Genomic DNA, 18,659 nt, shown 5'->3' with positions numbered 1-18,659 from the left:
CTTGTTCATTCTCTAGTTACATCATACAAATGCAGACCTATGTCTTTGTCATGTGGTTCTGATCTCATGTTAAACTGTAGGTTCACATGTCATATAGCCTCACTCCTGAAAGAGACGTTAAATTTTAATCCATTCATCTACCCATCTTTAACGAATTGAACTCACACGCTTCCACTCTGTTCTACTGAATACAATGTCAGTACCAGTTTGTTGTTCCAGTCTATTGAGTAAATAAAGTTGATCTTCTCACTTTATGGAATGGAAATTGTTCTGGGAGCATGTGTATGTGTGCTTAATTTACACCTATCTGAGAATTAACATGTCTTTAGCTTTGCACTATTATTTGTTCTTTTAAAAAAAATAAAAATAAATGTAAAATCAAGAGGGGAAATGGAGGGATTTCAAAAATGAGATTAACTTTCATGGTTTCCGGTTGCAGATCGAGAAACACACACACTCTCTCTCTCTCTCTCTCTCTCTCTCTCTCTCTCTATATATATATATATATATATATATATATATATATATATATATATATAACAAAACCGAATGGAAAAGTTCCGTTCTCTCCGTCTGATCATTTCGCGCTGAAGAGCTGTTGAGAAACCGCTACGTTTTTTAACATGTGTTTTTTTTTCTTTGCTATTCTCACCGAAAATCGTGTTCGTTAATATAGGGAGCAGAAATGGAAAAGTTTGTGGTTTTAATAAAACGGAAAAGAGAAGTGAATAAAGCAGAAACACACATATATAGACAGAGAGAACCACAATGATGAGTAGGTAGTAGTATAGGGAACGAAAACAGATGATCAAAAAGTACAAAAGAGATTGAAAAAAGTACAAAAGAGATTGAAAAAAAATATAAAAATTCCATTGACACTGGAGAATGGTGTTCACAGGAGTAGCAAAAAATGTTCATATGTGTGAGTCATCTTTATATAGAATAACACTTATTTATACGTTATACGAACATTCTTGAAAACAATATGCCTTCTAATACATAGAGGATTCACTTACGTTGGAATAAGGACTGAAATAATGAACAAAAGAGACATCTTTGTTTAAAAACTGCATTGAAGTAGACATTAACAATTTGAAATTTTGAAAATTTAATTTCAATTTTAAAAATTTGTATATCTCTCGTTTCAAAGATTTAGCGCATTACATTCCAAATTTCTACACTAACCAGAGTGAGTTGAACAAGAACCATAAACACTCTCCTATAAAAATATAAGTAAGGTACTCATTTTAAATTTGATAAAATTTTTGACTTCCCATTCATTTTTCAGATAGAATTAACATGAGTGTTTTCAATTTTCATACAATTTGTGGGAATTTGAAAAGATAAACATAAAATTTTATAATTCCTTTAGCATTCATTAATAATTAACACGTATTATGTATTTAAACAAATTATTGTTAATGAGAACATTGTTTTTATTGCTATAAATGGCTTCACGTAATATGTGTTTTAAAAATCGTAAACAAACAATACTATATTTCATTATTTATCTACTTACCAATGCAACAAGCAGATACACAATTAGAGTGTTGAAATGTTACAATACATTTTTACAATTTTTTTTTAAAGCTTTAAAGTACATTTTACCTATATAAATTTTATCATGTTTTCCATATCATTTGTTATAGACAGAACATATTCTTCAGAATTATGTTGGTCCTGGCTATTTCTTTCAATAGAAGAGATCTGTATTATTAGTTTTATTTCTAATTGAAGCATGGAAATTCAATGACGATATAAAGTTTGGGCAATAAAATTCATTTTGAACTTTTTTTTTTTTTTTTTTTTTTTTTAAGGAATACCAGATCGGTAATATTACGCCTTTGTTATAATGAGTAAATATTAAAGTTGTGTACCAGTATGGTATGGTTTTCCAGTGAGGTGTAAATTCCTGTTACTTTGTGCAACAGATACGTGAGATATTTTAATTGACTTTTCAAATTGTTGCCGATACTTTTGTTGCGAAGGATTCCAAATTACAACAGCATATTCGAATTTGGAGCGTACATATGAGTAATGCATTTTCATGAGTGTTGCAATATTGCTGAAATCCTTTCCGCTTCTAATTACGAATCCTAATCATTTAAAAGCATTATTAGTAACATTTTCCATATGTTTAATGAACGATAAAATCGTATCAAAAGTAACACTTAGATCTTTAACTGTATTAGGTTTGCTTATAGAAGTATTACTAAACTTATAATCATATTTAAAAGTATTTATGTTTCTGCTCAACGTTAATACGTTACATTCCTTTATGTTTAATTCAAGATTATTAACTGAATACTACTTCGCAATTCTCTCTGTCACGAATAGTAGCTGAGCATGGATTCGAACACGAACCTGTGAATTACAAATCTGAAGCTTAAGTCAGTATGCTACAGAGACACTAAACAAATTACGGTTTGCATTTAAGAAAGGCAGTGGCGTATTTAGGATTTTGTTTCGGGGGAGGCTATGGACAACACGGGGAAGCACGGAGACGGCATTTGCCCACCTGAGTTTGAGAGTTAAATATATTTTAATTTATTCATAAATTGAAGTTTTAATGGCAAGAATTGCAGACTGGTGAATCTTATGTGATATGATACATACAAAAATTTAGCAGTGAATCTAACCTTTTATTCTATTCATACTGTACAAGGGAAAGGAAGCATAGTTTTGGCCCACCTAATCTCCAGGGCTACTTATTCCCTCCCCCTCTTGATTTTCTTTAATTCAAATATTTACCTATCTTTGTAACTAAACGATGTAAATATTCCTTTCCTATAATAACTAAAGTCGCGTTATGCTGATATCCGTGCAAGTTGATGTCTAATACCAGTTTCGCTTATCAGCTCCTCTTAGTTTTGGTCGTTACTGACGACGGCAGACTTGAATCACAACTAACAAACGATCGAAAGTATGATAGGAGAAACGAAAGAAAGTAATAACTAAGAAAAAGAAACAGACGACTAGAATGGACGAAAGAAAGAAAAAAGAACGCAGTTCTTAAATGGAATGAAATTTGACAAATACAGTATTATTTCTGAACAAAGAGCTTCAGAAAATGGAAAGTCAATGACATTCTTAGAAATGTTAAGAAGAATTATTGTTGTACGTGTAATGCGAAAAAGTAACAGATTTATTTCTGGGGAGGGAAGGGCTTGAGCCCGATAGCTCCTTTAAATACGCCACTGAAGAAAAGAAAACGCTTTTGCTCTAAAAGTGCACGTTTATCATCTTTACATCAACATAATGGCTATCCTTATCATCCGGGTGATAGAAAACTAAAGAAAGGAATATGATAAAGGGATGCCCTGATGATGAAAGAAGATGATATGTAGATGATGGTTTCGAAGCATCATCATATGAGGTTACAAAGTGCTGGGAAATTTCAGTAGAAGACAAAGGTTCAAGAGATCGCATCACATCTCAACATTTGTCTGTTAGAAGCCAACTAGCAAGTTACACAGGTGTAAGTGATGCGGGTCCATGCATTCTCATTTTATTTGAGAGAGAAATAGCACGACCTCTGTGTAGAGTTCTTTCGTGTTCCCTGTCCGTCTCTTTTCTTTGTTTTCTCTTTCTTTTATTCTTTTGGGTCTGAATCATCTCTACTTTCCCCTCATCTTTCTCTTCTCTCCCTTCCACTTTTTCTGTCGCTGCTGAAAACCCATTTCCGCCTCCTTGCTATCAGATCACATATCGCTCGATCAATAGTTATACAAAGAGATGGTTTCTCTGTGAAAGGAGAATATATATATATATATATATATATATATATATATATATATATATATATATAATGTGTGTGAAGGTACATTATATGTCGTCCGGAAACTAGCTTTAACCTAGTCAAACAGTGTCAGACCATTACAATGAGAAGACAACCACGATAGTCATTGGACTGTCTTTCTGTGAAAGGTAAAAAAAAAAAAAAAAAAAAGTTTCGATTCGTCTTTAGGTTATTCATACTTTTTGAGTTGAGTTGATTTTGAGGTTAACGTGCCGTTCAGCAGCGACGCTATATGATACGTGAACCTACTGATTAACGTGGAATCCGAACCACATGAGCTCCGGCTGGGGATCGAACCCGGGTTTCCCATGCCAAAGTTCATACTTTTTGTTTGTGAATAGCGTATGGTCAATAATATTGTGAATTTTATTTAAAGACACTATGAACCTTCAGATGGGTACCTTCACTCTTTTTTTTTTTTTTTTTGGCTCAAGAAGGCCGTCGTCACCCTCACTCACCCTCATGTTGGTAGATGAATGTGATGGAGTCAATTGAGTGTGTGGCTGAGGCTAAGGGTATCAACAATGTTGAGTGTAAGGGCGAGGGAGTGTGAGAGAGTCGATTGACGGTTAGAAAAAATGCCCACCTCTGCTATGGACCATTTTTCTCTTCTTTTTCTTCTTCTATTACTAATACTACTGGGGAAGCTGTGGCTCAGAAATGGTAGGGTGCTCACTTTTGTGGTGCGTGAGACCTTTAGTTCGATCCCGTTTCTATCAAGTGAGTATTATGATGGATAAACACCGTGTTCATGGTTTTTCCTCAGAGTTCTCCTGTTTTCTCTCACTTTATTCATATAATAATTTCATTCATTATATCTCATACCCGTTTCCCTTAGGACCAGTGCCTAATCGCAGACGTAAAATTAGAAATATTATCATTATTAGTAATAAACTAGGACCTTTTCTGGACATGAACGCCAGCAACATTGCAAAAGTACTACTGATCTGTTAATTTCGTTGTGTATTTGTATTTTAACGTCTCATTTCAGTACTGAAGCTGTATGAATAGAAGTTTTTACAACTCAACGTGGGATTCGATCCACGTAAGTAAGCTCTCACTGGAAATTGAGCCTCGATCTTTCTCATTAAAAACTATAACGTTAATGATTTAGTTCCGACATTGAAAGACATCGAATTCGAATATCATTTTCGGCATTTTTGACCGGAGTTTCTAAGATCAGGTAAGCTCCACAATTCCGTTACAATCTTGTACCCCTTAGTAGCCGAGTGGCTAATGCGACTACTTTTCAATGCGTGTACTCTTTTGTTGATAACATAAACCAGAGCAGTGTTTCAAATCCCTTTTTAACCCGCTTTGGTCCATATAAGAATTGTAGGTAAGGACAGATTTTTAAAAATGCTATTCAGGTTAAATTTAACATGTAAATTTCAAAAAATCTTCATCTCAAGTGTATCACTTCAATAGTTACTTAGTTATGACCTGGGCTACGATCTTTCTTTCTGAAGTTTCGTAGTGTGGGTTGTATAATACACAGGCGTAATTCCTTTCAAAGTCAAAATCACTTTCACATTAAAATATCACGGCAGGTCTTTTATTTTCATATTTCTTTCGATCCAGAAGAAGAAATTTTTGGAACAAAATACTCACGTCTCGTTGGAAGTTTGTATTGTTTCTCCACTCAGCCTAAATAGTTAACACCAGCATCGGAAGATGGCAGTGGAATACAACAATATATATTGGGCTGATAATAAATGCATCGCGTAAGAAGCTCTTGTGAAAACGGTTTTGCTAAGCTCTAGAGCATTAGTTCATAACCCCTTGGAACCTTCAAGCCTTCTGGTTTAATCACCTAGGCTTCTCTTAAGCTCAAGGAAGGATATTTCCTTACAATGTGTATGTGGTGGGGGAGAGGGGGGGGGGAGTAGAAGAAAAGAAATTGCAATACACTTGAAGTTCCACCTGAGCACTCTATATATACCAACGTTCTCCGGATCTAAAGAGCCTTAATCCAGGCAAGAACTTCAGTTCAGTGTGTTGAACTGTTCCCCCTCTTCCTCTTCTATAAATTCCAATCCATAAACTTCAGTTTGCAGAGACTAGGGTGTGAGGCATCAGAAGATTGGTGGGAGCAATTTCTCTCTCTCTCTCTCTCTCTCACTACACGTGTGTATATCGAATCTAAATCGTCGTTTGGTATCCATTTTATAGCTGTTCAAGGAAATTCTATTAGTGGGTAGCGAAAATAGCACATTTACACCTACAATCTCCTGAAAATCCTTAAGCTATAATCCCAATACAACTGATGTTTCATATCCTTTCGTATTGCTAACTAAAAGTATATATTATATATAGTACAGTGGTTCGTCGTTCGATCCCAAGCCATGTGAGTTTGTGGTGGACATTAGTTTTCTCGAGGATCTCTTTTTCCTCCCACATTCTCATTCCAAATATTATTTCATGATCTTCACTTTCGTTCATAATCTTCACTTTCTTTTAGTTAGCCTGCTGGACACAAAAGTGTTTAAAAAAACTTCTACAGAGTAAGTAGTTCATCACAAAGAATGGTCCACTACTTCCTTAAAAAAATTAATCTAAACATTAAAATGCTAGGTTTATATGTTTGTGGCCGTTTATATATTTGTGATTAATTCTTTTGACAGTGACATTGACAGTGTTCTTGGAAAACCACAAACTCTAGAAAGATGCCGTTTTCACTGATCGATTGTTAATTTTGTGTAGATTGTTCAGTTTTAATTGAATGCTTTTAAAAATGACCGTTATTTCTTTATATTTTTAAAGGGGTACACTGGAAGTATTGAAATTTTAGGAAAAATGCACAATATCCTACAAGTTATACATCCCAACACCACACATTTGTATATGCAGTTAGTATATCTCTCCGGCGTTTGTTACATGGCCAAATGACAATGAAAAACGAAGCATATATAACCATTTCTCCAGTCTAAGATGAATCTTTATTGTTTTTAGGGTGTTTTGCCTAATGAACACCATATATCACCGACATTATAATTAATTGTGTGTGTAATGTATTTGATTATTACATACTGCATGCAAGAAGAAAGAAAACACTGATTATACATGAATTAGAAACTCTATTAGCTGGAAGTAGACTCAAACCTTGCAAACGGTGTGATATATTTAAAAAAAATAATTGAAAAAATCTCCCCTTTATGATACCCGTTGCCGATTTTTATCAAGACGTCCTTCACTTGTGTCTGTAAAGGAACATCCACAAATATTGTGAGGAATGACAAGGAGATTCATGCTCATATTTTTTCTATGTGAGTGATGCGCAGGTAGAGAGCGCAGGTTCAGATAGTGTTAGATCATAAATACGAAGAAATATTTGTGTATTTTGAATTCATGTTATACACGCCTATTATTCAGCTTTTAACCAGGTTGTCAGTAATGGAGGGACAGTGTTTCGATATTTGTATTCATCGTAAACTTGTGCATAAGCCAACATAACAATACAAAACGGCTTTTGAAAGATTTTGAGGTTCTTTTAACAGCTACAACTTAATAAAATCAAATCCTAATCTCAGATACGTAGCTGTTCAACGAAGCTACTTGAGAGACATGAATGTACAGCTGAACTTGGCATTCAAATCAGTGTTCGTAGCAGGGGCGGATCCAGGACGGAGTACTGGGGGGTAGGAACGGTGGGTTGTAATACTGCTACTTAGAGCTACTTTTAAGAACTCCAAATTCTCGGATGGGTTTTATTTATATATAAAGTAAGAAAGTTTCTTTTTTTTGGGGGGGGGCGATTGCCAAGGGCGCCGATTTCTCTGTAAATTTGAGGGAGGACTTCAGATGCGGAAGGCATAAATATGAGGATTTTAAGAAAAATTGCATTCAAATTATGCCAAATATTGTATATTCATAAATAAAATGTTGGGCCCACATGAGCTTTGGGGAGCCCGGGCCCCCTCGGCCCCCAGGATCGGTGCCCTTGGCGATTGCCCCACCTGGATCCACACTCATCCACATATGAGCTCCATCCGGATATCGAACCCACATTTCCCGCACCGAACGTCCTCATGGTAACCAGAAGAAATGATGAGTCAAGGACACTTACTATTCCTGTTAATTAGCTATTACGCTCGTCAGTAAATAGCTACAAGTATCAGGCAGGGGCGGATCCAGGACCGACTTCTGGGAGGGGCATTGGGTTGTCATAATGCTACTTTTATGGGCTCCAAACTCTGGGATGGATTTTATTTATATATATAAAACCAGAAAGTTACCTCTTCTGCCCGATCGCCCCGATCGCCCCCCCCCCTGGATCACCCCTGGTATCAGGAACATTAATATAAACTACTAGATTGCGATAAAATTAACATTAAAAAAAAAACAATGTTAGTAAGAAAATAATATCTTTTGCTTAACATATGATTAGAATAAGAAGGATGAGTGTGTGAAGCGAAACATCTATCGAAACGCAACTAAAACACATGTCTCTTAAGGAAATGTAACTGTAAAGTCTTTAAGTAGAGACCGAGCAACACGATGTCCCTTTATTAATGTTCCTTACGACTCATTTATGACCTATTGCTGCTTCCTCTTAAAAGGGAAATTTACGAGCTTCTTTGGATACGTCTTTAGTACCCTTCCTTCTTTTACATTCTCTTTCTATTCTTTTTCATTTCTATATTTCTTTTTTTATTCTTATTATTACTTTGAAGGCACAAACTTAAATACGCGCTGACACACGTTTACAACAAATTCAGAACAACAATAATTTACCTTCAGAAGCAATAATATTGTCAAATATATTGTTTAATAAACTTGTTTTGTTTGTCTTGGTGACAACTACCAAGCGTTTTGTGTTTCATTTCCAACTGTGTGTTTCACTCTAAATCATTTCGCTTTATATATTTGTTTTCCCGTATTATTTATTATTGCTCTATAGTTAATGTTTCGGGACGTGTTTGGTTTCTGAAACGTGCTTCAAATAGCAGACAAAGTAGGTATTTTAGAGCTATATAACTAGGAAACAATCTGGAATTTCAAGTCATTCCAAAAGCTAACCCCTTTCCTACTATCACTATAACGTAACTGCGAATATATATTTTTGTTCAGGCATCATTAGAAAAGACAAAAGAATTGTTTGAAAATAAAAACTTTTTTTTTTTAAAATGGCTCTGTTGTATTTTAACAGTTCCGGAATATGAAACGGGAATTGTTCTGTGAGGCCGTCAATAAAAGGGGTGAATTCAACTGAGGGACTTTACGGAGGAGGAGTTAGGTATGGCAAATACGAGGGATGTAATAAAACCACCCTTTAATTAGATCCTTAGACATATCAAGATTTTACTGCACATTACAATTGATTTACGCTTTGCAATATCATTGCAATAACATAGGTATCGTCTAGAACTCTCGGTCTACGCTTACATTTACTCACCCGTTTCTATACAAATACAATGACGTTTTCATCTGCTCTTTTAAATCTTTCGATTTTCCCCTTCTTCTTCTCTCTCTCTCTCATGTCAATTCAATTGTGAAAGGGACGGAACAGTAACCTAAAAACGAATATTTTTCTTGTTGTTTTGGTAACTCTGTTATAAACGCATTCAATGTTAATCAGTATTGCCAACTCAGAGGAAAATGTATGTCTTAAAAGTGTGGCTTATAACATGTTCCAAGCTATATTTTGTAACGAAAACTTAATCAGAAATTCGGTAAGGAAAAAAATGAAACTATTTGGGTTAAGGGAGAGGAATGAATAGAAATAAATTATTTTAAAGGTAGTAAAATAACTATATGTTTTCATAAAAGCTCATAACTTGGGTTAGGCTCATAAATCCTTGATATTAATGAAAAGCAAAAAATGATTCATTAATTTGAGTAGATCACACAAATTACTAACTTGTTACAAAATTGAACTTTCACAAGTTTTTAAGTATTCACACAAGAAAGTTTGCTACACTGTAAAGATAGCTTCGACGTAGGCGTTGTAAACCTATTCTTGAATTAATAAATTAGTTTTCCAACAACATATGAAAGTGGAAAATATCACTAAATATTTTATGTACTTGTTTGGAAGATTTCAAGCTCAGTGAAACACATATATAAGTAACTAACTAAGTCTGTGACCTATGAAACCCTGAAGGTTCAATGCCGCGTTCGCAAAAACTCTCCATTGACTTCTATTCTTAGCCAACTGGATCCAGTTTCTACTTTGCATTTCTATTTCTGCTAGATCCATCTTAATATCGTCTAGGTCTTCCTAATGGTCGTTTTCCGATTGGATTTCCAGTTAAAACTTTGAAACCGTTCCTACTTTCTTTCATACAGTTTACATGACCTGCCCACCTGAGCTTCCTAGAATTAATGGCCTTTACAATGTTGGATAAACGGTATAGACTATGCAGTTCCTCGTTATGAAGTTTCCACCATTCCTCCTTTCTTGTTCCTCTTGGGTCCGAATATTCCTTTTATGATCTTGTTCTCAAATACTTTTAGTCCATGTTTTTCTCTCAGAGTAAGCGATCATGTTCCGCAATCACACAGCACAACAGGCATAATTATCTTTTAATATATTTTGAGCTTACATATGTATAAAAATGCTAGTTAATTCTCTTTTTAGCAGCTTAAATACTATACTTTACTATAAACTACCGAAACAAGTGTTTCGGAGACGAAACGAGGAACAATATTTTCAAATACGAGACGGCACGAGGAACATCAGAATTGTCGTCTCGTTTTGAAGACGAGACGAGACATTTCTTGAGTCTCGAGGGCAACGCTATTACACCGAAGTCATAGATCTCAAATACTGTTTTAGTGTAACATGACTCACAGTATAAAACAATCCAATGATAAAGTGATTGTACGAACACAATGAAGATCATTTATCAATGTTTAAAGATACGCACGTCCTTACACAATATACTCCAATAGTAAATATGGTTTGAATGTTGTTATACCACACTCTTCATGGACCTCTCGCAATACAGAAGGATTCTGTTCACTATGACAAAGCGCTGTTTCGTCGTGAAACGTTTCAGTCCTAGCCGTACAGAAAATAGATGACGATTATGCGCTATTCGGCGCTCCCGAATTACTAGCTACAAAGACAACAGATGGAAGTCGTGTAGCATTCACTGCTGCCAACTTACTACAACGGAAATGGCGGCCATTTCAGAAGTTGCATTCTTTATATTGCACCCTTTATTTTCCAATAATTCGGGCCTTTTCTGATGCCCCCTTAAGAGTCTTCATCCCTGCGAAATTAAAATACCGCTAATTTTACAGTAATTATGTGATATCTTCAAATAGATAAAAGATAATTGAAATATGGAACAAGAGCGCCCTAGACAATATTATTTTGCGTGAGGTACCGTTATCACAAGTCACCTAGTGGCTTTCCGTTTTCAGCTGTTTAGAAACGCGAAAATAAATGCCGATTTTTCAAAATGGCTCAAAATCGAAAGCAGATAAGTGAGTCGTGATAACGGTTTCTCATGTAAAATAATATTATCTAGGGCGCTCTTGTTCCACATTTCGATTATCTTTTATCTATTTGAAGATATCACATAATTACTGTAAAATTAGCGGTATTTTAATTTCGCCGGGATGAAGACTCTTAAACTTTGAATTAAAAAGATTTCGGCGTATATCGGTGGGGGTATAATTTTAAAAAAAAAATTAAAAAGTGGTAAATTTGCTTTAAGGAGTACAAGAATAGGAAGGTCCCTAGAACATTCCTAGCTAATAAAAGCAGTCCCACTTGAAAAAAAAAAAAAGATTGTGAAATTACCAATTTAGGCAAAGGAAAGAAAATGATAAATCGTAGTAAATGATACCATGGACAGTTGTTGAAATGAAGAGGGTTAATAAAAATGCCGAGTACAATGTTATCCAAAACAAGCTCACATGACCTGTGATCCTTTGCAACTATTACAAATTTCCTATTCACGTGACATGTACAGTATATTGGAACATCTCCCTATTCTAAACACATTTACAACTATCCCAAGGGATCGAACTGTAGACTTCCTTGTTACGGAATTAATCATGCTGCAACCCTCGTACCAAGCATCCTTTTGTCCTTTCTCTGTAATTCAGGAGTTTTTAAAAAATCTTTTTTTTTTTAAACATTGTTCTATTTTTCTCCATCCTCTTCGAGGTCTCATTCGTTTCACTGCTTTCGTAACTAGAGGCTAACTTTAACATTGAGGGGCCCCTCAAGTTAAAAAAATAAAGAGTGTGTGTGTGTGTGAGAGAGAGAGAGAGAGAGAGAGTCCCTTCTGTTATAAAGTTGATGCGTCAGATTGTTCAGTTGAGGGAATCCGATCGGAAGAAAACGATCAGTCAGAACCTTCATGTCACTGGAACCGAAATAATTGAACATTGCATCATTTGCCGTTCCGGAACTGCATCGCTTTAATAACATGCACTAGGAAATCATGATTACCAGAACAAATAAAAAAAATCATGAAAGTCGAATTTGAGTCGTAGTTATCTTTAAAAGTAAATCTAGGACTGAAGCTCACCTGTTATTCATAATAGCAGTTTGTAGAGCTCATTATGGTTCTTATCCTGTGCCAATTGAATCCACTCAGAATTAGTATTACTTTCTTTTATATAAAACTAGCAGAATACCTGTTCTCCGCATACCGGGAGAATACGTTTCATTTTTGACATTAAGGGGTGACTTTGAATTTAAACGGCATCAGAAGTGTCATTATTCGTCTCAGCGACCCAGAAAACTATGGATTCGACACTAATATCGGCACTAGCGTGCACAGGACATTGGGAATGTGGGCATATGAAATGTCGTCCTCCTCCCTTTCCCCTAAGAAAAGATAACGTCATTGCACCCGACGCTGCGTCGGCGACGCACGGCACACATGCAGACGGGAAATAATTTACAAATCTCTTCTCAGTTTGTAATAATTCTACATAAAAAAGGTTTGTCTAATGGGTTTGCCAAGGCACCCACGTTGCGCACGCCTGTGAATATCGGTCATTTTCGATCTTTCCCCTCCCATAAGTTGTACCGTCAAACTGAAACGACAAAAACTATTCCAGGCCCGAAGCTCATCTACGGTGAAAATTTGATTGAGAACGGTCGGGTGGCTCAAGAGTTATTCAAACATAATCACTTTCATTTTTATATAGAGAGATTCATTTTTTCATTAGTCTGGTAGCTTTTTTATGACCAATAGAGTGATTATAAAATAGTAGTTACTAATCTAACAATCAGGAGATCTCGAGTTACTATTGTGACTGAGGTTGTTCCAGGATTTTTCCATAGTTCTACTAAGCGAATTCCGGAATGGTATCTTTGAACACTGATCTTGCTCGACCCCCTTCCACTTCCTATTGCATTATTGTTGCTTGAACTGTTGTTATTTAGTAGTTATCCTAGTGTAAATTGACCGCACAGGCTACGTGTTAGTAAATAAACAAAGCGTTATTTTCCACTTGCATTTCAACTAGAATTTCATCCACCCGAAAGTATTTTACATGCAAAAACTACATCATACGTGTTTTGTAATAGAAGTCTCAATCTTTCCTAGCGGTATAATGTTCTTTTTCATGAAATATTTTCATTGGATTTTTGCTTTTGACAACTGTTAAATTCTGTTTTTCTTTTTGTCAGCGACCAACTTCAGAACCATACAAATTGAAAGGCAAATTTAGACTTTTTATAGATTTTTTACTTTAATCGTTTCCATATTAGGAGCGTCAACGAGGTTTAGTGTGCAATGATAATGTCCACTTCTTGCTACAAATTTACTTTTTATTATTATTATTTCTTTGAGGATTGTTTGTTAATTACAACAACTACTATTTAATTGGTTGATTGTTTTTTTCTTAATTCAAATTTTTTTCTTTAACAAGCATGAACAAAACAGGATTTTATGCTTAAGAGTCTTCATCCCGGCGAAATTAAAATACCGCTAATTTTACAGTAATTATGTGATATCTTCAAATAGATAAAAGATAGTTGAAATATGGAACAAGAGCGCCCTAGACAATATTATTTTGCATGAGGTACCGTTACCACAAGTCGCCTAGTAGCTTTCCGTTTTCAGCCATTTAGAAACGCGAAAATAAATGCTGATTTTCAAAATGGCTTGAAATCGAAAGCAGATAAGTGAGTCGTGATAACGGTTTCTCATGTAAAATAATATTGTCTAGGGCGCTCTTGTTCCACTTTTCGATTATCTTTTATCTATTTGAAGTTATCACATAATTACTGTAAAATTAGCGATATTTTAATTTCGCCGGGATGAAGACTCTTAAAGCAGAATCCGAACCACTACTCGGATTTGCATGCGAAGGAAATGCTCTCACCGAGAGTCAAATATACAACAACTCACACGAAAACCACACAACTTAGGTACTTGGACAAAGGGGATCTTTTTTGTTTTCTATCAAGGTCTGTTGATTCATTTAATCAATTGTAAACTGAAATTTAATTAAATTTCTAGTTTAATATCCCACGGTTATGCCCTTTAGGCTAAAGGAGACAAATGGTTTCTGAAGCTGAGTGAATATGGAAAATAAATGGATTGAGAAAGTGAAACGAAACGGAACAACAGCAAGAAATACCACGGACACGGACAATGTTAAATACCAGAAATTCAACTGGGAGGGGATTGAACCCGGGACCCTTCGCCCTAGAAGTGAGCGCTCCATCATCAAGCCAGAGATGGAGAGGGTCAATGAAAACTTCACCCATAACCCACTGACCCACCTCTCACTGTAACTAATTGTGATTCACCACCACTAAAACCCATTGTCATCAACTCTGACCCTCGATCCACGCACCTCCTCTCCACTGACTAAAGAGCTTGCACTTATAATAAAACAAGGCTGTGAAATTATCAGTAATCGGAGTTTCATTTTCTACGGTTAATCGCTCAAGGACTGCTCTGTTACAATACCGGTGGATCTGACCTTTACGATATAAAATGGTAAAGTGTGTGTCATGGGTCATATTATATATATACTAATTATTTTCTTGTTGAATTACAGATAGTTTTCAGTGGAAAACAGGATACATTTTGAAATATCCAAAAGTGTCTGAAGTTATTTTTCCATTTAGATACATTTCAGGTAAGTATATAGAAACAAATGAAAAGGGAAGAAAAATAAATACCCTGAACGTAAATCGTATACAAATTCACCAGTGTTCAGAAGATGCTGCCTACAATGCACTGAGCAAAATGGGTCATGGTGGGTCAGAGTGAGTAACAGTGAGTGGTGGGTCGCAATGGGTCACATCCTGTTGACCCACAATCCATTGACCCTCCTGCATATCTTAACTCACTTGACCCACAACCCACTGATCCACTCCATCTCTACACCGAGCCATCTTGCCCCTTTGGATTGGAGTTTATTATCCATTTCTAGAAAAGAGCTGAGATGAAATCTACTATTTAAGAATGGACTTGCCCACAAACGGACACATCAAGTCTAATACAGCTAGAAGACTGTTTTCTTTTAGTTGTTAAAATTCTTATTGGCATTTTTTTTTTTTTGAAAAAATATGAATTATAATTATTTATTTTATAAAAGTCGAAAGTTTCAAACCACTACAGAACGTTCCAGAACATAAAACGATTTTTCTCTGCTTACAAATTGATAGTAAATCAGTGTTACAAACGAACATAAGGCGTATGAGTAGGGCCATGAATGAAATGTTGCGTGTTACACTTGAAGTGCGTTTATTAGAGTCTCCTTGAATGTTATGAAACCCAAAATGCAGTAGTGCTCGGTAGGTTGAATTCTCTCCAGGATATAACAAGTGCAGTGCAGATGATCTCAGAAACGTATATATAATATTTCTGAAATATGGTTACGTTTATTTATACTAAAACATTATAACGTGAGGACCAACTATTTGAAATATAGAATCTGTCACTGGAACTTCCGGAACAGGAACAGAACAGGATAAAAAAAATCACTTATCACTTAGAAAGTCACTCTTTCGTACATATAACGTATCGTAGAGGGAATTGTGTTCAAGTTAACATAGACTTTGGGGTGAGAGATGTGAAGTTCAGGGGAGAGCTGGAGGGTTGTTCGGAGTGTGTTCGAAGGCCTGAAATACAGAGAGAGATGGGAGAAGAAGGGGAAAATTGGGGCAGGCACACAAAGTTGGTTAGTGGGAGAGTAAAAAAGAGAGAGAGTATGTGGGAGATACGTACTAAAAAGAAAAAAAAATGCTTTTGCTTCTCCTGCAAGAGAGAATGAAAAAGAAGAGCTATACGTTTCCGCGCCAATGAAGAATGCATTGGTTCGAAATTTTTAACTGTCTCATCGGGATATTTACGGATTGATGGTCGCACATAGCCTCCGGTTCGACCCTAGGTGGTAGAATTAGAAATGAACTCAGTCGCTGAACAAACACGAGTAAAAAAAGAACTATCAGATGAAAAGATATATCTATACATAATTTGAAGGAAAGGAGAGATTCCAAATCACTTGAGGGGAATGTAACTTTATTATGCATTACCATTTGTTATCGATAATTTAAAAAAAATATTTAAAATTATAATTACGGGAGAAGATATACATAGTCATTTGTCATATTTTAATATATATTTTCTATATATTTAGATTATAATATATATAGACACAACTGATAACATTGATTTCTTTAAAACTACGTCAATAGTTTATATTTTAATTAATACAAGTGACGGTTCACGTGCATAGATCATATTAAAATAAAATACAGACCAGTTGAGAATGCTTTAAAGGTATTGCCAGAACGAACTTGGAAAGAACTGTTTGTTGTCTACGGCAAATTGCTTTTATTAAAAGAAATAAAATAAAATAAAAAAAGGTGGTGGGCTGTCTCTTATAACTAGAGGAAGAATAATTGCATATGGGAAGCTGGAATACCTAAAAACCAAGTTGCTCGAGCCATGAGCCTGGATATTGAAACAGTAAAATATTGAATTGAACGATTCGAAGCAGAAGGGGAACTGGGATTACAAACTAAAGCGAAACTGAGTAGATCGCAAGTGACAACGGAAGACGAAAATGTTTCGATTATTGAAGATAACACAACAAACCCGATCGCTGCTGCAACAAACCTGAAAACAACTTTAGGTCTGGAATGCAGTGCAGAGACATGTAACTGTTCTTATATTATTTGTTCTGCTCTGCAGGTCAAACTAACAGATGCACATATGCATGCTCGCTTAGAGTTCACAAGGACGCACATCAACAAGCCAGTAGACTTCTGGAACCGTGTAATCGGGAGTGATGAGAAAGTGCTTCGTATATGAAGAAGGAAACCTGTTAAAATGTTTGTTTTACGAAGACACATGCTCAAAATGGAAAAATTCGCAAAATATCACCTCTCTATGATTTACGGTTCCCGAGATATGGCTCCTTAAATCTCCCGAAATAGAAACTTTTGGGCTAATATTTGGGGAACGGTTAACAGTTGGTCAATGGCCACCGGTTACTATTTGACCTAAATGTTCACCATCGTCTTAGGTATTGATCAACACCAATATTATTTCTGTATGACTTATGATTTCCGAGATATGGCTCCTTAAAATCTCCTGAAATCGGAACTTTTTTGACCAATATCTCGGGAACAGTAAGAGTGACGCGAAAAATTCCATCACTTTCTTTGATAGTTTTTGATACTCTATCGAATGGAGAGCTCAAAATTAAAAAAAAAAAAAAAAAAAAAAAAAAAAATCGCAGACACACATACACACAGACATAGGAAGTTCAGTAAGGAACTTTTTAAGTTCGTTGAAAATAAAAGTACGGTATTTACCTGTAGTCAGTTTGTCATAAACAATATTTTCTCGTCATCTCCACCACATACATTTCGGGATGAATATGAAAATCAATGTGATTTAATACAACAACGTCAGAATATGTAACATATCGGGGTGTCAGTGAATATAAGGCAATAAAATCACGGGAAAACTAGTTCGCACTCTACCCCCCTCCTTCTCCTATTTCACACAAATACAAGAACACACTACATTACAAATGCGCTTCTTCCTCTTTCACCTTCCTCCCCCCCCCCCCCGTCACCTTCCTTCGAAAAGTTTCTTCTGCTAAAGCTTTTACAACCATTTGTTGTGCCAGGTACGGCGAACATAAGTAAATAATGGCAGATTGGGTGAGGCGTTTTACAAGCATTGCATGCGACGCTCCTTGAAGTTACGAAAAAAAAAATCCCTTCCATAATCAAATGACAGTTTAACTCCATGAATATTTGAAATTACAGTTTTTTTTTTTTTTTTTTTTAAGCATGTGTTACTGTCTGGAGAATGTCGTGTGTTTATGTGCCTCAGAAGGGGATGAGAATAGAGGGCGGAAAAGAGACATCAATGGCATAATACGCTGACAACATGCATGTGTGTGTGTACAAGTTTTATTTTCGTTGTCTGTAATAAATGTTTCCCATATACATAGATAGTTACCCCATCTGCTTTCGACGTATCTTGTTCTCTTACTCATACCTAAGAAGAATAATTATTGTTTTGTTCTTTAGGTAGATAATTTGAAAAATTTTGTCAGTTAATTATTGCGAGTTTTATGGTGTCAAAGAGCCAAGGAGTGTAGCATACCAAACGCATGTGGTTTTAAAAAAGTATTGAAATAATGTATTGAAACGTAATCAGACTCAGACACATATCGGATTGTTTTAACTACGAGTGTATACAAGAGGATAAACTCTGTAGAGCTGCAGTCCATGAGAAACTATAAATGAACATATAGAACACGTTTAACTGAGTAATGCGTGGTCAGAAATTCGGCTGCGAACTCCATTACTTCTAACGTTACAGACAAAAAGTTCCCTCCCAGTTAAGGTAGCTAGCCCAATTTCCTCATGAATAATGGTCAGTGACAAGTCCAACGAGAGAAGGGG

At 35.6% G+C, this 18,659-nt stretch overlaps 1 protein-coding gene across 10 annotated transcripts in view; it reads right to left on the bottom strand.

Moving 5' to 3' along the window:
• Positions 1-18,659, bottom strand: part of dac (dachshund family transcription factor) — a 665,535-nt gene that overhangs the window by 124,319 nt on the left and 522,557 nt on the right. The gene's annotated exons all lie outside the window — the stretch shown is intronic.

Source organism: Thermobia domestica, chromosome 5 (assembly GCF_964235325.1).
Source record: "Thermobia domestica chromosome 5, izTheDome1.hap1.1, whole genome shotgun sequence".
In the NCBI taxonomy this organism is placed as follows: Eukaryota; Metazoa; Arthropoda; class Insecta; order Zygentoma; family Lepismatidae; genus Thermobia; species Thermobia domestica.
Note: the sequence above shows the minus strand (reverse complement) of the source record. Positions and strands in the feature narration are given on the sequence as shown.